At 46.1% G+C, this 12,548-nt stretch overlaps 1 non-coding gene across 1 annotated transcript; it reads left to right on the forward strand.

Moving 5' to 3' along the window:
* Window positions 1–10,156: 10,156 nt before the first annotated feature.
* trnak-uuu (transfer RNA lysine (anticodon UUU)) lies at window positions 10,157–10,229 on the forward strand. Its single transcript has one exon. It is a non-coding gene; the product is annotated as a tRNA-Lys (tRNA).
* Window positions 10,230–12,548: the final 2,319 nt, after the last annotated feature.

The raw sequence follows: 12,548 nt of genomic DNA on the forward strand, positions 1-12,548 counted from the left end.
CAGGGTATCAGTGCACCTCCCTTGTTTGGCACACCTGATTCTGATGGTCAGCTCGTTAGGACAGCGCGCTCACAGAGTGAGTAGAATAAGACAGACCTCCCAATTGTGCAGTGCTGTCGGTCCCCAGGCCCAGCACTGAAAAACCCCATTACATGGTGTAACCCAGCTGAAATGTCAAAACACATTTAAATAAATAGTTCATGCTGATTAAAAAAACATGTTAAAAGAATATAAAGTTAAGAGGTGGTTAAAAATCTGATGTTTTCATTGTGTTTAAAAAGTGGTCGGATTCATGTTAAATTGTGTTTGTAAAAGAGAACGTTAGTTTATTTCATAATGTAAAAGCCAAAAAAAGAAAAAAATGATTTTCTTTTAGAGGAAGAATAATTCTGTTAAAACCAGGTTGTTTTGTCATGTGACCTTACGTCTGTGAGGGGAGGGGGACGAACACAGAAAGAGATAAGGATGGAAGGAGAGACGCATGTGAGAAAAAAAGTGGATTAAACAGTTCGTTTGTGCATTGAACAGCTTGTTATGCTGAACTTCTGATAGCTTGTACTTTTGATGGTCAGCCTGATAATCTTGTAAGTGACAAGTGATAGTTGTGAGCGACAGTTAATTTCAGCACAAAGTTTATTACTGTTGATTACATGCAGACTTCCGTGCTGGCTAAGCACGGGCTAAAGGCTAAGAGAAACGTGATCGGACTGTGTGGATGCAGCTGTTAGCTAACGCAGCTAGCCATGTAGCTGTTCGTCAGTTCCCGACCAGGAAACGAGAGGACGTGAACCAGATAGCGCTCTGAGCTATCAGGGATGCTCAGAGTTCCTCTGGCAACGTTGGATAATCATCAGAGATCGTGTGGATATCGGTGTGGACACCTGTGTGCACTTCCATTCTCATCTGGACTGAGGTGAACTGACTGGAACATTGTGCTTGGATAAGGTATCTGTTTCTTTTTGTTTTAACTCAATGAACCTGTAATTTTTGGGTTCCAACGATCCCGAGCCACGACTCAGGCCTGCAACGTTTGTTTTTCTAATAAGGGGTGCCGGCTTTTATTATTTTTATAAAAGTGAAACATTGTGTGAAATATTTTATTCCTTAAGAAAACACTGTTTTTTTAATTGTATACTGTATACTGGTCATTGTATACTGGTGTTTGCATTTTAGCCTAAGGGCACAGACATTTCATTTAGTTTATACTGTCTTTATTTACAATTATTTTATTTAATTAAAGTGAAAACTTGTTATTTTTACACCAAGGTTTCTGTTGTGAGTTTGAGTAGAATGTGCCATTTATTCAGTTATTTACCATAGTTTAGGTATTTGTCTTAGTCCAAGTTTAAGTTTAAGGCATTTTAGTGACCCATATATTTAATCCAGAATATCACACACATACAAGAGTATATATGAAACAAACCTAGGGCCCATCCTCTTATGAGCAGGATAGGAATGGTTACATAAAATGGAGGCACCGCTGGGATTGGGGTGATTTGTGATTAGTATTGGGGTTTTAACAGTCAGTGCAGATAATTAAAAAAAAAAAAAATCTGTTAAACCACAGAGCAAAATGGCAGACAGAGCACAGCTCATTTCTGAGCTGAAGAGGTGGTGCAGAGGAGAAGGGCTGGATGAGGCTCATGGACTGATGGTGATAGTCCCACCTGATGTTGAAATAGCCCATATTGAAGAAGTTGTTCAAACCATTAAGTGCTTGGGACGTGTGCGTGTCAGAGGCAGGATGTTTGATACTACTTTGAGCAGCCTGATGGTTCTCTGTGAAACTAAGGAGAACCTCACCACTGTAAGCATTCCCCCTGAAGTGATGTATCCTGAGAGTGGAGAAACTTGGCCCCTGGTCACCATAGCTAGCAACCCAGCCCCTGAAGAGTTTGGTACCAAACTGAAAGTGCTGTTAGAGACTGAGGGAAAGACTATGGATGATCTTAAGGCCCTGCTCTCTAGCCCTCAACCACCCACTAACTCTACTGAATCCATCTTAAAGGCAGTGGGAGATCTGTTGGAGAAAACCAGTAAACCTCCTGCTGAAGGTGGGTACCGTCGTCTACGCATTTTCTCAGGACTTCTGCCAGTTCCACCTGGGGAGGAGCAGTTTGATCACTGGCTTGAGCAGGCATGGCTCATGGTGGAGGAGTGCGAATGCATGGAGAGAGAAAAAAGGCGCAGGCTGATGGAATGTTTAAGAGGACCAGCACTAGAAGTAGTTAAGGCTGTAAGAGACTCTCATCCTGATTCAAGTCCAGCTGAATATCTGGAGGCCTTGGAGAGTGCCTTTGGAACTGCTGAGTCTGGAGATGATCTGTATTTTGCTTTTCGACAGATGTACCAGCAACCAGGGGAGAAGTTGTCTGATTTCCTTAGACGCCTGGAGCGGTCTCTGTCTAAAGTTGTTCAGAGAAAAGGCATTTTGCCCAGCAACAAGGACAAAGCCCGTTTGTCTCAACTACTGAAAGGCGCTGTCGCCTCTAAACTTGATGCTAATTCAGTTACAATTAAGGGAGAGGAAGGATAACCCACCAACTTTTCTACAACTGCTGTGTGAAATTCGTCATGAAGAGGAGTATGAAACATCCAGGATGAAACTCAACAATTCAGTGAATCCAGTGCGCTCAAAGCACATAGCTGATGCTAAACAGGCAGAGATCCAAAGTTTAAAAGCTGAGGTAAAAGAGCTCAAGTCAATGGTGGCTGCTCTGGCCCCCAAACCTACTGAAGCTAGAGCAGAACTCTCCAATCCCTCGCCTGTGACCCCTTCACTCTCAGGTGAACCAAGCCAAGACTCCGGGTTAGTGGCTCTAAAGAAGCAATTCAAGAGACTGCAGCAAAAGCTGCATAGGAAAGAGAACACATATGAGCCCTCTGTCAGAAACCCTTCCGTCTCAGCGGTGGAAGCTGGTTACCGAATCCCCACCAGACCCTCGAGACCCTCCGATGAGCAGTTTTGCTACCGGTGTGGGGAGAATGGTCACTTTGTTGCAAAGTGCCACAACCCAGAAAAACAAAACAAAGTCATAAGGAAGCTGATACGAGCCCTAAAAATTGTGAAAGAAAACCAGCCTGTTACCGACCCCACACCTTCTGAAGTAGACTGTGATGTAAAAAGAAGTGTTGTAAACACGCCAGTCACAACGGTAATTCCAGAAGGTTTGATCGGGCCCCCCAGTTTGGTAAAGTTGAAAGTAAAAGGACATCCCTGTAATGCTCTCATGGATAGTGGCTCACAGGTCACTATTATTTTTGAGTCATGGTACAAAAAGCACCTCGCAGATGTCCCCGTGCATCCTGTTTCTGGTCTGGCCATCTGGGGTTTGAGTGAATCCAACAGCAGCTATCCTTACCGTGGCTACAGTTTGGTAGATCTGGAATACCCTTCAGATGTTACTGGAATCAGTGAGGTTGTAACAGTTCTTGCTCTCATTTGCCCCAGTCCTAGGTCTGAAGAGCAGACACCAGTCATAATAGGGACAAATACCTGTCATGTGAGAAATCTGGTCAAGCGCTGCAGTGAAAAGGGTCTTGACATCACCAAAACTCTTGGCATAAAAGTTCATTGCGAAAACATGCCTAAACCCCCAACTTTAGTTTCACCTACCGTCGATGATGATGATGTTAGTTGGGTTACATGGCAAGGTCCAGGTTCCCTTACACTTCCCCCTGGGCAAGACTTACAGGTCAGCTGTAAAGTTGAGTTTATGCAAAAAGTTGATAAAGAGATCCTGATGGTAGACACATCCCCTTCAGCACCACTTCCAGCTAGTGTGCTATTGCAGCCCATGGTTGTGCCTGGCAATGCAGTAAATGTTAACAACTTCCAGATGCTAGTCCAAAATCAGTCCCTTAGGGAGACGGTTATACCAGAGGGCACTGTCATAGGGCACATGTATCTTACTGAGAGTGTCACTACTGTCTCTTTCCAAAAGACAACCGCAACAGACTTTGACAAAACCCTGATCAACTTTGGAGACTCCCCTGTAACAGAGGAATGGAAAGAGCGACTCCGGCAGAAGCTTTCCCAACGATCACATGTGTTCTCCATGGAGGAATGGGAGGTTGGAGAAGCTTAAGGGGTAGAGCACACCATCCATCTGTCTGATTCCCGACCATTCCGGCAACGGTCCAGACGTTTGACTCCTGCTGACATTGATGACGTAAGGAAACATCTTCAAGAGCTCACGCATGCAGGCATCATCAAAGAGTCTCGCAGCCCTTACGCATCACCAATAGTCATCGACAGAAAGAAAAATGGTTCCATACGTATGTGTATTGACTACAGGTTACTAAATAGTCGTACAATACCGGATCAGTACACCACCCCTTGCATCGATGATGCATTAGACTCTTTGTCTGGCAGCAAATGGTTCTCTGTGTTGGACTTGAGAAGTGGATATTACCAGATTCCTATGGCCGAAGAAGACAAGGAAAAAACGGCGTTCATTTGCCCGCTGGGGTTCTTCCAGTTCGAGAGAATGCCCCAGGAAATAACAGGAGCCCCAGCTACTTTCCAAAGGCTAATGGAAAAGACTGTGGGTGACATGAACCTTCTACAGGTTCTTGTTTACTTGGATGACATTATCGTCTTTGGGAAGTCATTAGAAGAACATGAGGAGAGGCTACTTAAGGTGCTCGACAGACTAGGAGAGGCTGGGCTGAAGCTTTCTCTGGATAAGTGTCAATTTTGCCAGCCAAAAGTAAAGTACCTCGGGCACATTGTGTCATCTGAAGGCATCTCACCAGATCCTGCAAAGATCGAAGCAGTTACCAACTGGCCCAAGCCGACTGACCTGAAGACCCTGAGATCTTTTTTGGGGTTTTGCGGGTATTATAGGCGATTCATAGCCAACTATGCTTCCATAGTTAGACCCTTAACAGAGCTAACCAAAGGCTATGCTCCGACACAAAAGAGTAAAAAGCAAAACAAAGATCCCTCCAAGAGCTATCTGAAAGAGTCTGAGCCATTTGGTCAAAGGTGGGATCAGTCCTGCACCGATGCTTTCCATCGGATCATCTACTGTCTAACACATGCTCCGGTGCTACCATTTGCCGACCCAGAGAAGCCATACATCCTTCATGTGGATGCCAGCTTAAAGGGAGTTGGGGCAGTTCTTTATCAGCAGCATTCAGAGGGTTTGAGACCAGTGGCTTTTGCAAGTAGAAAGCTGAGTCAGTCAGAGAAACGTTATCCAATTCACCAGCTGGAGTTTTTGTCACTCAAATGGGCTGTTGTGGATCGTTTTCAGGATTACCTGTATGGAGCCCGGTTTACGGTACGGACCGACAATAATCCCTTGACATATGTGCTCTCAACTGCTAAGCTGAATGCAGTGGGACACAGATGGCTTGCTGCTTTATCGACTTATGACTTTGATGTGCAGTACAGACCAGGCAAGCACAAACATAGATGCCGATCTTCTTTCCCGACATTTTCCGGATGATGATTCCCACCTAGATTGGGAAACCATATCACAGGATGGGGTGAAGTCGATCTGTCAAAGAGTCAGCTTACCTACTTCCTCAGATGGTTCAGTCCGCTATGTGGATCAGCTCGGAGCTCCCCCAGAATGCATTCCAAACATCTATTCATTCCCCATGCACATGGAGCTTGAGGCTTTGAAACACATAACCAAAGATGAGCTAGTACATGCACAAAAAGAAGATCCAGTCATTGGATCTGCACTACAGGCTGTCCAGCATCATAAATGGCCAGAACATGTTGAGAATGATCCAGAGTTTTCCCAACTGAAAGGAGAGAAAGACAAACTAACTCTAAATGTTGGTCTTCTCTATCGCCAGTCTAAATTGCCTTAAGAGGAGAACGTCAATCAGCTCATTTTGCCGACCAAGTATCGAGACACTGTTCTAAGGGCCCTACATGATGATTTGGGACATCTCGGAATCGAAAGAATAACTGACCTGCTGAGACAGAGATTCTTCTGACCAAAGATAGCAAAGATGTTGAGCAGTATATTAAAAACTGTGGAGAATGTATTACACGCAAGTCCCCTAATCAAAGAACAGCTCCCTTACACCAGATTACCAGCAGGGGACCAATGGATCTTGTGTGTATAGATTTCCTCTCCATGGAAGTAGACTCAAAAGGAATGAGCAGTGTATTGGTCGTAACTGATCACTTTACACGCTATGCACAAGCTTTCCCCACTAAGAACCAGAAAGCTCAAACAGTGGCCACGATCTTAGTTGACAAGATCTTTGTGCATTATGGGCTACCAACTAGGATCCATTCTGATCAGGGGCGGGATTTTGAGAGTAGATTGATCCAAGATCTGTTAAAGATGATGGGGATTCGTAAGTCGCGTACTACTCCCTACCACCCGCAGGGGGATCCGCAGCCTGAAAGGTTCAACAGGACCTTGCTTTCTATGTTAGGAACGCTAACACCTGACAAGAAGCGTCAGTGGAGCCAACATGTACCACACTTGGTCCACGCCTACAACAACACTAAATGTGATTCAACAGGATATTCACCTTATTACTTAATGTTTGGCCGGGAAGCCAAGCTTCGGGTGGACTTGTGCTTTGGAACGGGTGTGGATGGGAAAGTAGACAGTCCTTCCCGCTATGTGGCAAAGTTAAAAGAGGACTTGAAAAAAGCTTATCGGCTGGCATCAGAAATGGCTTATAGATCTCATCAAAGGAACAAGAAGTCCTACGACAAAAGAGTTAGTTTCCAGTCCTTAGACGTCGGTGACAGAGAGTTACTCAGGAACCTGGGGCTGAAAGGCAAACATAAGCTGCAAACAAGGTGGAATCCTATGCCTTACCTGGTTGTTGGAAAAATGCCAAATCTTCCTGTATATAAGCTCAGGCCTGAGAATGGGAAGGGAAGTGTTAAAACGCTTCACAGAGACCACATTCTGCCAATAGGACAGCTAGTGAGACTTCCAAAAGCAGCGGTGGATCATGACTCATGTGTCAGGGCAAGAACAAGAACTGAGACTTCCAGAAAACAGACATTGACCTTACCTGACACTGTCCTCCCCGAGCCACTTAGCACTGATTCTTCTTCCGACTCGGAGTACTACAGACCTACTAGGATTTGCTATAAGCTCAGAGAGACTCCCAGGACCAGACCGACTACACACCTTTCAGAGGACATGCAGGAGGATGTAGATCCCCCTCTGTCAGAAGAGAGCTCTGAAGAGGATGATAAGGTGGAGGAGGGACCCAGTCCGGATGCTGCTCCTGAAACTGATGATGAGCTGGAGGAGACTGGACAGGAGAGCTCTGAAGAGCCAGAAGTTGAACCAAATGAAAGTCAAGATGACAGTGCTCTTAAGTCTACAGACGTAGATGTTAGCGTAGATGCTAGTCAAACACCAGAGCCATTGATTAATAAAGCTGAAACACGCTCGAAAAGACCCATCAAACCAGTAGTAAGACTAACCTATGATGAGCCTGGTAAAGCTAGAGATCAGCCAATCACTATCATACAGAGAGGTGTGGTTATTAAGATTGGAAAGAATTAAACTTAGATAAGCTGTTGTTATATTTACCTTTCTCCTAAAGTAGAGTTTGAGTTGTTGTTGTCTGTTGAGGACACCAGACTATTAGAAGGGGGAGGGTGTAACCCAGCTGAAATGTTAAAACACATTTAAATAAATAGTTCATGTTGATTAAAAAAAACATGTTAAAAGAATATAAAGTTAAGAGGTGGTTAAAAATCTGATGTTTTCATTGTGTTTAAAAAGTGGGCGAATTCATGTTAAATTGTGTTTGTAAAAGAGAACGTTAGTTTATTTCATAATGTAAAAGCCAAAAAAAGAAAACATTATTTTATTTTAGAGGAAGAATAATTCTGTTAAAACCAGGTTGTTTTGTCATGTGACCTTACGTCTGTGAGGGGAGGGGGACGAACACAGAAAGAGATAAGGATGGAAGGAGAGACGCATGTGAGAAAAAAGTGGATTAAACAGTTCGTTTGTGCATTGAACAGCTTGTTATGCTGAACTTCTGATAGCTTGTACTTTTGATGGTCAGCCTGATAATCTTGTAAGTGACAAGTGATAGTTGTGAGCGACAGTTAATTTCAGCACGAAGTTTATTACTGTTGATTACATGCAGGCTGCCGTGCTGGCTAAGCACGGGCAAAAGGCTAAGAGAAACGTGATCGGACTGTGTGGATGCAGCTGTTAGCTAACGCAGCTAGCCATGTAGCTGTTCGTCAGTTCCCGACCAGGAAACGAGAGGACGTGAACCAGATAGCGCTCTGAGCTACCAGGGATGCTCAGAATTCCTCTGGCAACGTTGGATAATCATCAGAGATTGTGTGGATATCGGTGTGGACACCTGTGTGCGCTTCCATTCTCATCTGGACTGAGGTGAACTGACTGGAACATTGTGCTTGGAAAAGGTATCTGTTTTTTTTTGTTATAATTCAATGAACCTGTAATTTTTGGGTTCCAACGATCCCGAGCCACGAATCAGGCCTGCAACGTTTGTTTTTCTAATAAGGGGTGCCGGCTTTTATTATTTTTATAAAAGTGAAACATTGTGTGAAATATTTTATTCCTGAAGAAAACACTGTTTTTTGAACTGTCATTGTATACTGGTGTTTGCATTTTAGCCTAAGGGCACAGACATTTCATTTAGTTTATACTGTCTTTATTTACAATTATTTTATTTAATTAAAGTGAGAACTTGTTATTTTTACACCAAGGTTTCTGTTGTGAGTTTGAGTAGAATGTGACATTTATTCAGTTATTTACCATAGTTTAGGTATTTGTCTTAGTCCAAGTTTAAGTTTAAGGCATTTTAGTGACCCATATATTTAATCCAGAATATCACACACATACGAGAGTATATATGAAACGAACCTAGGGCCCATCCTCTTATGAGCAGGATAGGAAGGGTTACAATAGGATGAGACATGGCAGCCTGATTTCTCCTCAGTGGGACTGCTGTTTTACCCGCTTCCAGGGCTAGCTTACAATCTCGGCTTGCTAGGTTGCAAGTAGGTCAGGCAGCAATGTGACACACAACAGGGCAGAAGGTGGTCTGCTTAATTCAAGTCCCTGTTTGGGCGACGGTAAGTCTACATTTTGGAGGCCTCAGCTTGCTATCACTACGGGTCCATCTCTTCTGCTGACTCTGTATTAGAGCGATGTTCTTTCCTTCTCCAGGGGGTCAGTGCATCTCCCTTGTTCGGCACACATGATTCTGATGGTCAGCCCTTTAGGAAAGAGTGCTCACGGAGTGAGTAGAATAAGACAGACCTCCCATTTGTGCAGTGCTGTCGGTCCCCAGGGCCAGTACTGAAAAACCCCATTACATAGGATGAGACATGGCAGCCTGATTTCTCCTCAGTGGGACTGCTGTTTTACCCGCTTGCAGGGCTAGCTTGCAATCTCCGCTTGCTGACTGAGCTGGGTTGGTTGCAAGTAGGTCAGGCAGCAGTGTTGGACACAAACTGAGCAGAAATTGGTCTACTCCCGTAGTCGTGGACGAGTGGTTAAGGTGATGGACTTGAAATCCATTGGGGTCTTCCCTCGCAGGTTCGAATCCTGCTGACTACGCTGTTTGCTGAAGGCCATGAGGCAAAGCATCCATGCATTTTTCACGGTCCTCGCACTTATTACTCTTCGATGGACAAACACGACGCTGCTGCTTCTTATATCCGGGCTCCAAGGATTTTCTTGTGTGAGCCAGTGGCACATCGTGATCGTATATTGGTTAATACTCTGCGTTGTGGCTGCAGCAACCCCGGTTCAAATCCGGGTCATGGCAACCCTTTGCCGTTGAGTATACGGGAAGGTTGAAAATTTTTTACCACCTCATCTTTCTGCGTGATTTTATTTCTGAAACTTGGCCTGTGCAGGGCGCCATCAGACAAGGGGACTTGCTTTCTAACATTAGGCGTAGTCGTGGCCGGGAGGTTAAGGCGATGGACTTGAAATCCATTGGGGTCTCCCTGCTCAGGTTCGAACTCTTCCCATTTCCGGAAGGATTTGCAGTATTGCTTTAGCTTTCTGTGACTGTAATTGTGCCTTCTATGGTCCTTCGCTCTCTGTGCCATAACTGCTTCTAGCTTTCATCCTCGTGACACCTGCGTCTCTTCTAGGCAGCTTGTTGTAAAACTGCTGCTTTATAAAAGGTGAGAAGCCAGTGCTCCACAAGAGCCCGGATAGCTCAGTTGGTAGAGCATCAGACTTTTAATCTGAGGGTCCAGGCTTCAAGTCCCTGTTCGGGCGAAGGTCTGTCTGCTTTTGGCGGAGTCACCTTGCTATCACTACGGTCCATCTCTTCTTCTGAATCTGTACTGGAGCGGTGTTCCTTCCTGCTACAGGGTATCAGTGCACCTCCCTTGTTTGGCACACCTGATTCTGATGGTCAGCTCGTTAGGAAAGCGCGCTCACAGAGTGAGTAGAATAAGACAGACCTCAGAATTGTGCAGTGCTGTCGGTCCCCAGGCCCAGCACTGAAAAACCCCATTACATAGGATGAGAAATGGCAGCCTGATTTCTCCTCAGTGGGACTGCTGTTTTACCCGCTTCTAGGGCTAGCTTACAATCTCGGCTTGCTAGGTTGCAAGTAGGTCAGGCAGCAGTGTTACACACAACATGGCAGAAGGTGGTCTGCTTAATTCAAGTCCCTGTTTGGGCGTAGGTCAGTCTTCTTTTTGTAGGCCTCAGCTTGCTATCACTACGGTCCATCTCTTCTGCTGACTGTACTAGAGCGATGTTCCTTTCTGCTCCCGGGGATCAGTGCATCTCCCTCTTTCGGCAAACCTGATTCTGATGGTCAGCCCTTTAGGAAAGAGTGATCACAGAGTGAGTAGAATAAGACAGACTTCCCAATTGTGCAGTGTTGTCGGTCCCCAGGGACAGTACTGAAAAACCCCATTACATAGGATGAGACATGGCAGCCTGATTTCTCCTCAGTGGGACCGCTGTTTTACCCGCTTGCAGGGCTAGCTTGCAATCTCCGCTTGCTGACTGAGCTGGGTTGGTTGCACGTAGGTCAGGCAGCAGTGTTGGACACAAACTGAGCAGAAATTGGTTGGCTTGTTCGGCACACCTGATTCTTATGGTCAGCCCTTTAGGAAAGAGTGTCCATAAAGTGTGTCCATTTTTTTTGGAGCGTCCATTAAGGTATAAGTTTGAGGGCTCGTGTACGTGGGTTAAGGGGAACTGCGCGCTGACCCCAAAAAATTTTTGCCGGACGCGGTGTCGATGTCTGCCGGACTGCGCTGGCCCACGGGAGACCCCTGACCGGCGCGGGAGGATCTGGTCCCCCAAGGGGCCTCGCGGAAGCTTACCCAAATTTGAGGCCCCTAAATGCCATACAGCACTTCTCCACAGGGTGGCGCACGGAGCAGTACACCTCAGGTTTAAAACAGTGGCATTTACCCGAATGGGGGGTGGACGATTCTTTTGCCCACGAAACCAATTTTTGTCCATTTGACCTTTAAAGTTACAGAATGACCATGGAACCGTTGCGGACCCCCGTCGGACCCCCAACCCGGGTCCCACGAACCCATTATTTGTACATTTGACCATTATATTCACACAATGACTGCGGATCATCTGCGGATCATCTGCGGACCCCTTGCGGACCCCCACCCTGGGTCCCACGAACCCAGTATTTGTCCATTTGACCATTATATTCACACAATGACTGCGGAACATCTGCGGACCACTTGCGGACCCCCACCCTGGGTCCCACGAACCCACTATTTGTCCATTTGACCATTATATTCACACAATGACTGCGGATCATCTGCGGACCACTTGCGGACCCCCACCCTGGGTCCCACGAACCCACTATTTGTCCATTTGACCATTATGTTCACACAATGACTGAGGATCATCTGCGGACCACTTGCGGACCCCCACCCTGGGTCCCACTGACCCACTATTTGTCCATTTGACCATTATGTTCACACAATGACTGCGGATCATCTGCGGACCACTTGCGGACCCCCACCCTGGGTCCCACGAACCCACTATTTGTCCATTTGACCATTATGTTCACGGAATGAGCCCAGATCACATGCGGAACATTTGCGGACCCCACCCCTGGGTCCCACGTACCCAATATTTGTCCATTTGACCATTAGCGTTAGAAAAGGGCCTCGGTTGGACATTTTTTTCTGAGACATCCCTGGGGCCCAAAACTTGGAACGGTGGCTCCTGGGGCCTCCCCCAGTAAGCTTATGAAGGCCCGGGGCCCAAGAGCCCTTGCAATCAGTGTCCACGAACCCGCTATGCTGAACACATTCAAATAAATGGCAGGTGGTTTTTTTTTAGAAAAGTCACAGGGGCCCGAAATTCAGAACGGTGCATCTTTGGGGCCCCTGGATCATGCAGTCAAAAGCGCGGGGCCCTAGTGCGATGCACTTTTTTCCCTTTAGTCCTACGACTACTTGCTTCGGGGCCTTGGGTGAGGGGCCCCTGAGATGCCAGAATCTCAAATCTGGGGGCCCTACGACCTATCGTCTCCGAACTGTGGACGTCCCACCTCCAATCAAAACGCGTAACGCTTTTGTGGACGTGGGGTCCCTTCTGTGA

The sequence above is a fragment of the Carassius carassius genome, chromosome 18, assembly GCF_963082965.1.
Source record: "Carassius carassius chromosome 18, fCarCar2.1, whole genome shotgun sequence".
Classification (NCBI taxonomy): domain Eukaryota; kingdom Metazoa; phylum Chordata; class Actinopteri; order Cypriniformes; family Cyprinidae; genus Carassius; species Carassius carassius.